Here is a 13,361-nt window from a genome sequence, read left to right as displayed (position 1 = left end):
CTTCACTACCAATACTTAGTTTATGAATTTTTTTGCGGGGGAGGGGAGAAGGTCTGTTTTATATTGTTTATTACTTAATGTATTCTCAGAATCAGGATATAGCTCAATTTATACTTCAGAAAAGTCTGAATTGGTTTGTATAAAATGTAGCTTAGATCAATACTAAGTAATTTCTCCCCACCCCCCGCTTGCTTACTCCTACCCATTTAGATTTCTTGTTTCTTAATCTCAGATCCTTTCTCACCATGTCTCTGTGACATCCAATCCCCACCTCTCTCTCATTGCCAATAAAATAATTTAAGTTTGTAAGCCATCATTACCTTTACTACATACTAAAAAGGAAGATTTAGCTAATTGATGTCTTCAACTCCACAAGAGAAGTGGTACTCCAGCAGTTTCTTAATTTGTGTAAGGGATACATTATTCCAACTACTGCCCAATGACTTTATATCCAGATAGGTTTCCATCATTAAATACTATGACATCTTGGGCAAATTTCCTCAGGACTTATTTCTTAATCCACACATTTTGCTGTGTTGAAGATAGGTTTAAAAACAATTTATATAAAGCAAGTAACACAATCTTGTCACATAGTAGGGATATAACACATAGTGAGTATTATTTGTTTTAGCAAATAGGCTTTTTTTTTTAATAAATTTATTTATTTATTTATTTATTTTTGGCTGTGTTGGGTCTTCGTTTCTGTGCGAGGGCTTTCTCCAGTTGCGGCGAGCGGGGGCCACTCCTCATCTTGGTGCGCGGGCCTCTCACTATCGCGGCCTCTCCTGCTGCGGAGCACAGGCTCCAGACGCGCAGGCTCAGTATTTGTGGCTCATGGGCCCAATTGCTCCGCGGCATGTGGGATCCTCCCAGACCAGGGCCCAAGCCCGTGTCCCCTGCATTGGCAGGCAGACTCTCAACCACTGCGCCACCAGGGAAGCCCGCAAATAGGCTTTAATAGCCCTGTTACTTTCTCTTAGTCTTGTCTGTTCTGTGCCTTCCACACACATTAACCATTTCACAGCCACCATCACCACTCGATTCAAGATCTTGATATCCACTCCTTAGAACCAACTGAGCAAGTTAAATAGTGTTAATTTTATCTTGGATTTTCTCCCCTATGAATTCCCAGCAAATGACATAGAAGATACCCAGTTCGTTACACCTACCCTGCAAGGTTTCAATGGAAACCACAAAACAAATCTCAACACAAGATTGTCTTGTCTTTTTAAAATATGATTTCATAAAGATGGGTAACCACTTCAGTATGTTTGATTCAACTGTCTAATCATTAAGCACGAAGGAGTTTCCATAAATACAAACGATGGCAGTTAATATGAACTAGGAGAATCACCAATTTATTTAAGAGTAGGAAGGGATTAGGGATATTACAGCATTAAACGGGAAAAAAGCCTTTGAAACATAGTTCAGTTGCTAAAGTACCGACTTCTCTAGCTCTACAAAAGCACACCTACTGTTGCTTCTATCACATCCCAAGTTATGAGTGTAACCTCATCCATGGAGAGTACTTGTCTGAAAACCAACTAGAGCTCTGGAACCGCAAAGGCCTTGTACACAAAAACAAATTGGAGACTTGGTACCCACTTTTGACATGACAACAGCCTAGAAAATTACAACAGGAGCAACAAAAAAGACACATTTTTTAAAAATACCATTCAGTTCTAAATAAAATCCTTTCAATAGTCATTATAACAATAACAAGCATGATTGAAACTACTGCATATCAGGTATTATGCTAAGTAAGCATTCCACAAACATTGCCTCAACGAGCCTTTCATCCTCTCAACAAGCCTACAAAGTAAGTACTATTATTATTATTATTGTACTAGTGAGGAAATAATCTTTGAAATATTAAGCAGTTGTCTCAAGTTACATAGATAGAAAAGTGGCTCAGCCAGAATGTAACTTGGGTCTGTCTAACTTCATATCTTACGTTCATTCACCACATTACCTGAGGTGCCTAATAAATGTGGTTGACTGACTGTATATTTTTGAAACTAGTTTCATAAGGAGTGGGCACTGTATATGGTGCTGTGAGGATGCAAAGTTGAATAAGATATGCATACAAGTGTTTGCATTACATTGTGCAAAGCATTCTTTTACATTCTGAGTTCTGATACCAAGATAAATCAGACAGATTATGCCTTCAAGAAACTTCCAGTCTAGTAGGAAAGACAAAATATGTACATGAAAATTATAATACAAGGTAGAAAATGGGATGCCACAAAAGAAATTGAAAACTGAGTCAAATATTTTCTCCTTTAAAAAGGAGAAACCTTTAAACCAGGCAGTTTTACAGGTGAGTTTTATCAAACTTCTATGAATGATTTTTTCTAAAATCTGTTCCAAAGCATTCAAAAAGAACTCAAGAGTTCAAAAAGAAAGAGGAAACTTTCAGTTATAGTTAATTCAAACTTGGAGAGCACACAGATACAATTACAAGCTGTATTAATTTTCTATTGCTGCTGTAACAAATTGCTATAAACTTTGTGGCTTTAAAAAATACATATTTTGGGCTTCCCTGGTGGTGCAATGATTAAGAATCCGCCTGCCAATTCAGGGGACACGGGTTTGAGCCCTGGTCCGGGAAGATTCCACATGCCGCGGAACAACAAAGCCCATGTGCCACAACTACTGAGCCTGCACTCTAGAGCCCGCGAGCCACAACTACTGACCCCGCACGCCTAGAGCCCATGCTTCTCAAGAGAAGCCACCGCAGTGAGAAGCCCGCACACCCTGTGCACCGCAATGAAGAGTAGCCCCCGCTCGCCGCAACTAGAGAAAGCCTGCACGCAGCAACAAAGACCCAAGGCAGCCAAAAATAAATAAATAAATAAAAATAATAAAAAAGTTTAAAAAAAAGTAAATAAAATAAATAAAAAATACATATTTATCATGTTACAGTTCTGTAGGTCAGATGTCCAACATGGGTCTCACTGAGCTAAAATCAAGGTGTTGGACAAAGTTGCATTCCTTTCTGGAAACTCTAGGGAAGAATCCATTTCCTTGCCTTTTCCAGCTGGAAACCACCTGCAACCCTTGGCACATAGCTCTCTTATTCCATCTTTAGAACCAGCCATGCAGATCAAGTCCGTCTCCCATCACAACTTTGAACCTCCTTATCTTTGCATCTCTCTCTGTCTCTCTCTAATTGCAGCTAGTAAAGGTTTTCCCCTTTTCAGGACTCGTGATTAGATTAGGCCAATGAGAATAATTCAGGAAAATCACTTTAGCAAAATGTCTTTAACCTAAATCACATGTGCAAATTCCCTTTTACCAAGTAAAGCAGTCTATTCACAGGTTCCATGAATTAGGACATCATTGGAATACTATTATTCTGCCTACCTCACAGACAATTTTACTTATAAATATTAATGCAAAACTAGTAAATAAAATACTGTAAAAAATAAAGTAAAAGTAATATATCGACACAATTCATTGTCACCATCAAGGGTTCTTTTTCTTCCAAGCATTAATCCAGGTAAATAATAATGTAAGTCACTATATGCACCAATTTAAAGAGAAAAACCATATACTCATCTGGATGCTGAGAAAAGCATTTATTAAATCCAACACCCATTCATGAATAAGCTCTTAGTCAGATTAATAGAAGAAAGCCTCCATAACATGACAAAAAGTATCTACCAGAAACCTATAGACAAACCTCATAATTAATGAACAAACACTAGAAGATTTGATGAACAGTGATGCTCAATTGCGCCAGGTCTATTCAATGTACAAACAGACTTAATTTAGTAAAATGAGATAAATTAATGAGGTACAATAGTAGAAAGGAAGAGATAAAGCTCTAAAATGAGATAAATTAATGAGGTACAATAGTAGAAAGGAAGAGATAAAGCTCATTATAGGTGATATCATTGACTAAAATGTATAAGAGAAATGACCAAAAAACTATTAGAATTAATAAGAAAGTTTAGTAGGTTAGCTTTCTTATATGTCATCAAAAACCAATTATCAAATATAGTAGAAAAATATCCCATTCATGATTGCAAAAATAAAGAACAAAAACTAAAAAAATACTTAGCAATAAACTAAATATTAAAAAGTTGGACTTCCCTGGTGGTGCAGTGGTTAAGAATCCACCTGCCAATGCAGGGGACACGGGTTCGAGCCGTGGTCTGGGAAGATCCCACATGCTGCAGAGCAACTAAGCCTGTAAGCCACAACTACTGAGCCCGCGTGCCACAACTACTGAGGTCCGCGTGCCTAGAGCCTGTGCTCCGCAACAAGAGAAGCCACCGCAATGAGAAGCCCGCACACCACAATGAAGAGAGTAGCCCCTGCTCACCACAAGTAGAGAAAGCCCACGCCCAGCAATGAAGACCCAACACAGCCATAAATAAATAAAATAGAATAAAATAAAAAGTATTGAGACTTATGTAAAGAAAATACTACCACTTTACCAAAGAACGTAAGTGTGAATAGCTGCAGACACTGTCAAGTTCCTCATGGGAAGACTAAATATCAGAGATAAGTCTGTGGTTTGGGGAGATATCAAGATTTGGAAAATGTCAGATCTTCCCATCTCAATCAAAATCCAAATAATATTTTTGTATCAATTTTATTACCTGATTAAAATTTCATATGAAAAAGAAAATGGGCAAGGAAAACCAAAAAAATTTTTTAAAAGAATAAAGAAGATGCTGGTATAAAACACATAAGCTTTAATAATATAAATTGTAAGGTATAGGTGCAAAAGGATTAATAGAACAGAATAAAAAGTCCAGAAAGTGTCCAATGTACATATAGGAATTTAGTATAAGACAACATGACATCTTAAATCAGTAGAAAAAATATAGACAATAGTGTTGGTGGTAGACAACTGAATAAATGGTAATAAATATGAACGAAAACTAGGAACTGACAGTTCACACAAGAAAAATACAAATAGAAAAAAAAAATGACAAAGGGCTCAACTCACTAGTAAAGAGAAAAAGAGCAAATTAAAACAACAGAGAGATACTGTATTTCACCCATCAGCCAGACAGAAATGAAAAATGAGAATTTGCACTACTGATATGGGTGTGGGGGGAATAAGAATATTACCTTTCCTTATTGGTAGAAATATAGTATAAATTCAAAAAGGATTTTTGGTGAACAATTGAATATGCACTTAATCCAGCAATTTCTAATTCATAAACATGTCACTGTGTCTGCAAATTTTACATATTCACTGAAGCATAGTTCTTAACGAAAAAAATGGAAAGTCTAAATGTCCATCAATAGAAAAATAGTTAATCTGAATCATAGTACAATCATCTTATACAGTTGTCTAAAAATTTTTTAAAAAACCAAAACCCCTAAGGGATCTCTGTGTGCTATCTTGAGAACATCTCCAAGATAAATTGCTAAAAATAAAAAAGCAAGTCAAGGACTTCCCTGGTGGCACAGTGGTTAAGAATCCACCTACCAATGGCAGGGGACACGGGTTCAATCCCTGGTCCGGGAAGATCCCACATGCCGCAGAGCAACTGAGCCCGTGCGCCACAACTACTGAAGCCTGCACGCCTAGAGCCGTGCTCCGCAACAAGAGAAGCCACTGCAATGAGAAGCCCGCGCACCGCAACGAAGACCCAATGCAGCCAAAAATAAATTAAAAATACATAAATTAAAAAAAAAAGCAAGTCAAACAACAGTAGTAGGAAAATAACAACCAAAGAACAGAATTATATGTTTGTATAAGAATTCTTATTAACACATGGAAAGAGGATAAGATCAATGACTCACAAAATTTTAGTATGATTAAGAATCATCAAAGTGCAGCTTCCTAGGTCCCACTTCCATGCCACTCTGATTCAGGAGGTCGGGGTTGATGCACAGGTGCCTCCATCTGTAACAACTCTCCCCCCAACCCCCCACCTGCCATGATTTGAAGTAGAGTCTCCGGCCAACATGTTGAGAGTAATACTGTTTTCCTCTATGTATGGGAGTGGCTTTGGCAAAGTGCTGAAGAGGAACTTCCACTTTTTACTCTGTGTAGTTTAACTTGTTTGAATTGTGTGAATTAGTGTAGTTTGCACATTTTAAAAGCAATTAAGCAACAACAGAGAAGGAAAATACAAAAAAGATGAAGTGTCTTCAGTCACCTAACAGAAAAATCTATGAGAAATCAAAGGAAGAAAATATTTTCATCTGGGGCAATCAGGGAAAACTTCCTAGAGGAAGTCACATTTGAAATGAGCTTTGAAGGAAAAGCTAAGGTTAGGACAAGTAAAACTGAGAAAAAAAGTATCCTAGGTAGAGGAATGAGATGAGAGCACAGAGGGGGGAAATGAGGGCTCTCAATTAGGGAATATTGCCATTTGATAGAGCTAATGACACTGAAGAGAAATTATTTGGAATTAAGAGATAATAATAGTTAAGGCAATATTTTTGGAGGGTCTTGGTTATCAGGCTAAAGTATTTGAACACTATAAACAGTGAAAATGTAAAACAATTGAAAGATATCGAACTTAAGAATCTTGTAAGAGTAGGGACTTCCCTGGTGGTCCAGTGGTTGAGACGTTGTCTTCTAATGCAGAGGGTGCAGGTTCGATCCCTGGTCGGGGAGCTAGGGTCCCACATGACTCACAGCCAAACAACCAAAACATAAAACAGAAGCAATATTGTAACAAATTCAATAAAGACTTAAAAAAAAAATCTTGTAAGAGTAGAATGATATTTTAAGAAGGTTAATTGGATACCAGGATGCATTGAAGAAGCAGAAGCTAGAAGTGGGAGGCCACAGTCCTTTCCAAAAAAATGAGCACGAATTATGGTAGAGACAGTAGATACAGAGGAACGTAGAGCCAGGGCTATGAGTAGAAAACATATAAAGAAAGAGAGATGAGGGGAAGAGCTCAGTTTGGGAGAAATAGCATTTGGGCAAGTTTACAACATGGCGTGGAGAGCTTGAGGTATATGGGCTTGGGAATCAGCTGTACAGAAGTGAAATTAACATCAATATCTAGCTAAGGGAGCAAAAAAGGAAAAGAGAACCAAACTGGACTTTAGGAAAAATCTATTCAGGAGGAAGTGGGACCAGTGTTTGAAGCAATTCAAACAAATAAAGCAAAGAAAAAGTAGTCAGAGATGTAGGATGAGAATAAGGAGAATATTGGCCTTCCAAGCTAATGGAGAAGGGATCTTGGTCAACCAAACCACCACCTCTCCCCCGCTACTCTCACCCGTCTTGAGTTTTTAATTTCATTTCTCTATTGGCTACAACAGTGGTTCCCAAACATGGCATTTAATTGGAATCACCTGGGAATGAGGATTTTAAAGAATATAGGTATGGAGGCAGCAATTCTAGAACTTATAATTCAGTAGGTTTTATGTGGAGCTTCAAAATCTGTGTATTCCAATAGTTTCCTTACAGTTTGGGGGCCACTAAGCCAGATATAATTTGGGGCATAGTATGAAAGGAAAGGTAGGGAACACTGAAATCAAATAAACACATATAAATAAAACATAAATAACTTTCATAAAAATTGTTGCAAAGTTGAAAGAAAGCTATTAATTTCTTAGGATATATGGTAAAGTAATAAATGGATATGTGAGAGGATAAAGATGAAGCAAAGTTGGGTTGAATCCCTCTACATGTGAAAGTCAAAGGTTATTGTTTTGTCTATTTTATAATTAGATGTGACAAAGATAAAAGGATATTAAGAGTATTTGTAGCCTTCACCCCTCCCCCTGCTTCCTAAAAAGGTTTCTGGCCTTCTTGCTGAGCTCTGGGTATTAAGGAGCTGATCTGAAAAATGAGGGAAGGAAAAAATGGAAAGAAGCCCTGAGACGCTATACTGATCTATATAAAAATGAAAATGGCTAACAATTGAGAACTTACTAAGTGTCGGGTACTATTTTAAATACTTTACCTATGTTAATTCATTTAATTCTAACAACCATATGAATAAATACTATTTCCATTTTACACATGGGGAAACTCAGAGCTAATAAATATTCCAGATAGAATTCAAAGTCAGTCTCGCTCCAGATCTCTGTATCTTAACCACTACCCTATACTGCTTCTCAAAATAAATAGCAAGCGGCCGAGTCAAGGAATGAGGTAGAGAGGAAAATAAACTAGTGGAACACAGATATTTTGGAGAGTATATGGGGAACAAGTAAATAGAAGATATCAAGTAAGTTCTCAGAAATTACATTTTAAAATATAAAGTGATAGGACACACTTTTTAAACTATCTCAAAAATTAGAAAATCTTGATTAAGTGGTCAGTATTATGAAAACATATTAGTTACTAAAATAAACTCAAAGAGGAGTAAAAACTTGAAAGACCAATGAGCATAGAATATGTTTTAATAAGGAATTACCTCTCAAAAAGAAAAACACACAAAAAACCCACAAAACTCAAAAAAAAAAAAACAAACTCTAGTTCTGAATGCTTGAGGATTGAGTTCCTTCAAACTTAAAAGAAGATTTCCATACCAAATAATCTGATGCACAAATAGAAAAAAATAAGGAAGCCTACCCAATTTTTTAAATAGAACAAATATACCACTATACCAAAACCTAAAAATATAATACTAAGAAAATAAAATCATGTACAAATCTAACTTAAAATTATATCAAAAATAAAATATTGGGTATTGAATTCAACAGTTAGTTAAAAGACCAATGATGATTTATTCCAGAATTGCAAGGATAGATTAATATTTGTACTTAATATGGTAGACTGATATATCAGTTTGTCAATGAGGGAAAATCATATAAACACCTCAAAAGATCCTTAAAAAGAACTTGATTGACTTCAAAATCAATTTCTAAGATAAAACATACAATGAAAAATTTCTTGGAGTTAACTGAGAATGAAAGAACATATTCTTTAAACATTCTACTTAAATTATCCATCAAGAATATGCTCAATGGTGAAAATACTAAAAGCTTTTCCAATAATGTCAGGAACATGACAAGAAGGCCTATTTTTACTACATATTTAAAGTTAAACCAAAATTATTAAACAATGCTTTAAATTTTGATTGAAGAATAAGAGGTATAACAAGTAGAGAGAAAATAAATGTTCATTATTTTTAGAAAAAAATTGCTATAGATAATATTAAAAAATTAAGTGAGATGGCCACATTTTAAAAATGTAATATATTTTCAATAAAGTCATACTCAGTTAGAAGGTATAAAACAAAATTCAAGAAGGCAAAATCAGCAAAGGCAAAAATACCCCTTTCTGACACCAAATCCAGAAAAATAATAATATGTTCTAAATAATATAGTATAAATATAGCTACATTGAAAACTGGAAGGTAACTCTCAACAGGGAACTGTGAGCACTCAAAGTAAGGAAAGCAAGAAAAAACCCTATCAGACTGAAAGACTAAAACAGGAAGGCTCAGGGATCCCAGCAGGAAAGCTACTGTGGAAAAGCAAAAATTCCTAACACTTGAAGAAAGTCAAAGCCATGAAAGATAGATGACAAATCCAACAAATGGAAGAAGAGATGATAAAATACAGTAAAATGAGCATTCAGCACAGGACTTAAAACATGTATGTTCGATATCCTCCAAGGAGGGAAATGCCATAAAATGAGAAATAGATTATAAAAAGATAATAGATATTTCACAGAAAAAAAGAAAACAAAGAGGCCTAGAAAAAAAATTTAATAGCTTGAGTAGTATATTACTACCTGTAAGATCAAACTGAGGAATTCTTCCATAAAACAGCACAGAGAACAAAAGATAAAAAATATGAAGGAAACATGAAGTCTATATACAGTTCTAACATATATTAGAAACAGGAATTCCAGATAAGAGAATAGAGAAAATGGAAGAAAGGAAATACTGGAAAAAATAATGGCGAATATTTTTCCAGAATTTAAGAATGATCAGAATCCTTCAATTAAAAAAAAAAAGATTGCTAAATAAAAATATAGCGTTTTCCTGAATTTAAACATAATGAAATTTCAGAAGATTTAGGATAAAGACAATTTTCTAAAAGGTAAGAGAGAAGACAGATTACCTTCAAGGGAATGGGAATCAAATTGTTATCCAACTTTTCATTGGCATCTTTAGATTTCAAGAAGACAGTAATGCATTTGGCCACTCAAAAACATGGCACATTTCCCAGACTCTATAAATGCTAAATACTGGTCAATGTGACATAAGCTGAAGTGTCTTATACAGCTTCCAAGAAGTGTCATTAAAGTAGGGGTGAGGGGAATAACTTTGCCTCTTGTACTTCCTCCTTTTTGTTGACTAGAATTCAGAAGTGACAGCTGGAAATTAAGCAGCCATTTTGGACTATGAGGAGGAAGCCATGCCCTGAGTGGAAGGACCAAAAGGCAGAGGGAATCAGGATCTTTAACACTGAGGAGCACCACATATGCTCTGGAACACCTCCTTCTAGAAATAAACTGCTATTAAGCCACAGTTACTGAGCTTTCTGACACATGCATCTGAACATAATCCTAAAATCTGGACTTTATGCTTTGAGTTTCTGATTCAGTAGATCTGGGGGTAGGGCCTGATAATCTGCATATCTAACACTTGCAGAATCACTACACTAATGGAAGTAATAACTCAGTGGTTCTCAACCCTTGCTTCACATTAAAATCACTAGGGAGGGGGAAGGGAGGGCGTTTTAAAAAGCACACAATCTACCTGGGACTCACTCCAGAGGAAACTAATTTAACTAATCTAGGCTGGGCCTGGGTATGGGTGTGTAGGTTAAAGATCTTCCAGATGATTAACAAGAAGTGTACCAAGACTTAACACTAATCCTTTCCCTACTTACTGTGAACAGAAGAAATGAGACTGAAATACCTTTGTTTCACGTACAGGGAAATGATAGAAAGTTGCACTTGTGGCCTAGGACTTGAAGTCCAAAGATCGAGGTTTAAGTCCCTGCTATGGGACAGTGTAGTTTCTCTGGACCTTGGTTATTTTATCTAAAAAATGGTGATGAAAATATTTATATCACCATGTTTTTGTAAAGATTAGATTACATGATAGAGGTGAAATAAGTCTGTAATCTCAAAGTATTACATAGAAATAACAAGGAATCAGGCCAAGAAAATCGTTTATGGAGAACCTGAGTTGGTTTAGCTCTAGAACAGGATTGAAGGATTGAAAGAAGTAGGAGGAAAATAAGAGAGAACTTAGAAATAATGTAGGAGTCATCTGTGAACCCCTGCCACAGAGGATTGAAATGGATGATAGGATCATCCATTTCTCCTACCATGGATGCTGTCCCCTCCTCCTTTCCTTGATTTTTTTTTTTTTAATCATGATTCTATTCTCAACAGGTGTTCTTAGTCTGAAGTAACTCCTCTGGTGAAATTCCTGGCCCGAAGCACACAGACCTTGCCTGCAGAGAAGCAAGTGTTGAAGAATGGATGGTCCAGCTATTAGGATCATTACACTGCCATCAATAACTGCAGCTTGAAATCTGTCACTGAAATGGTTCCCAGGCAGCTGTTTTATATCCAGGTGTTTGGCTATTGATGTGCCAGATCTCCAAGAACTGACCTTGATACTTCTAATTTCAAGATAAACGGCACCAGGCAAGGGGGCATATGGGTAGATCATACACCAGAGGCCTCAGGTGCCAGATTAAGGAGTTTGGACTTTATTCTCGAATTCGTATAAATCGTTGGTTTTAATCCAAGACTGACACAGAGTGGTACCCTGGGTATATCAGTCAGGGGGACTGTAGAGTAGGTTAGGCTGGGGTGAGGCTGACATCAAGATGACCAGCATAGAAGTTACTGAAGTAATTCAGGGTCAGGACCTCAACTAGGGTAGTGGCAATGGAAGTTGATAGGAAATGATAAATGCAAAAAGTATGGTGGATGAAAATAAGCAACACTTGACCTTCACAATTGTCAGGTCCTTTTAGTAAATGCTGGCAGCCTTCAACAACTAAAGACTGATGAGAGCTACCCATCTCCTCCCTTGGTACTAGGTAGTGTCCTACAGTGAAAGCAACTCTCGGACATAATAGTACTACACGAATATTCATCAACAGTAGGCACACACGAAAAAACAGTACACAAAAAATATTTTGTGACAAAGTATGAAACAGAGGTCTAGACTCTAGGGAGCCACTCTGATGAGTGGCAGTCTGCTAGACTCAGCAGACATACCACATTTATGCAAGGACAGAAGTGCCTGTACAATATTCTAACCAGCCACATATCCTGACCACCAGTTATTTCCACAATGAAAAATTCTAATCTTTTATGCTAATTAATATACCTCTAGTGCAGATTTACATGGTGATATTGGAAGCACTTGTGCATCCAACTTTGTAGAGAAGGTTCCTGATTAGGCTTTCAAATGCTAATTACCTGCCCTGGAGCATGCAGATTAAAGTTAACTCTCAAACACATACACTTCTCACTGAAGTATTCTAAAGTATATTGACAAAGATAACAAGCATCAAAAATGGTTGCAAGGTCACAAGGCAAAGGATCATGTTTGAGGAAGATGAAATGCTCTGTTTTAATGAGGGGTCTTAGTCCTAAGGAACAGAAAATAGCTGTGGTTGATTTATACAGGAAAGAAATTTATTAGAGGATATTGGGTAGCTCAGAGAATTGCTGGAGCGCGAAGCTTGAACTTGCATGGCCAGAGACTACAATCAATAATAAAAGACCACAGAACTGATGAGAGAAAGCTCTGGAGTTGCCGTCACCATGCACAGGCACCTTGAATCAATGACACTGCTAATACTGGATGTCACGACTAGAACCACTCTCACTACTGCGCCAGGAGCTTACCTTGCTGCATTCCTGCAGTTACCCAGGGAGCACAGCTTTCTGTGCCTGCTTTTTTGAGTCAATAGCTTCCAGCTGGTGCTCATGATTGGTTGAATAAGTACTTGGCATTTCAGTTTCAGCTACTAGACTCATAAGGTTGGGGGGTGTGAGTGAAAAATGTTGGCTGCCATGTCAGTAAACAAAGAATGTTGCAGCCATCAAATTACAGGTCCCTCCCCACCCTCCGAAGGTGAGCCCTGAGGAGACTCAGGATGGGAAAACACAGGATACTGGCCCAAGGTAGCTGATGTACATATCAAAGAAATGATTTCAGTAAGCCCAGACTATTGCATCTTCCCATACATAGAAAAGTGTTAAATTCATTAACTTGAGATGTCTGGTTTTCTTTAATTAACACTAATCTTTTGAAATTCCGATTACTTGGTCTTTGTTGCGAAAACTCCTATATATTGAGGCTCCTCCCTTACCTCTTTGGAGCAGTCTCTCAGAGCAATCTGAGACTGTGTCCTGGGCTTAAGTCCTCTGTTTTGTCTGCCAAATAAAACATAATTCTCAACTTTTAGGTTATGCATTTTTTTCAGTCAACAGG

The sequence above is a fragment of the Eubalaena glacialis genome, chromosome 8 (genome assembly GCF_028564815.1).
Source record: "Eubalaena glacialis isolate mEubGla1 chromosome 8, mEubGla1.1.hap2.+ XY, whole genome shotgun sequence".
Lineage (NCBI taxonomy): Eukaryota > Metazoa > Chordata > Mammalia > Artiodactyla > Balaenidae > Eubalaena > Eubalaena glacialis.
This window is presented reverse-complemented; position numbering follows the sequence as displayed.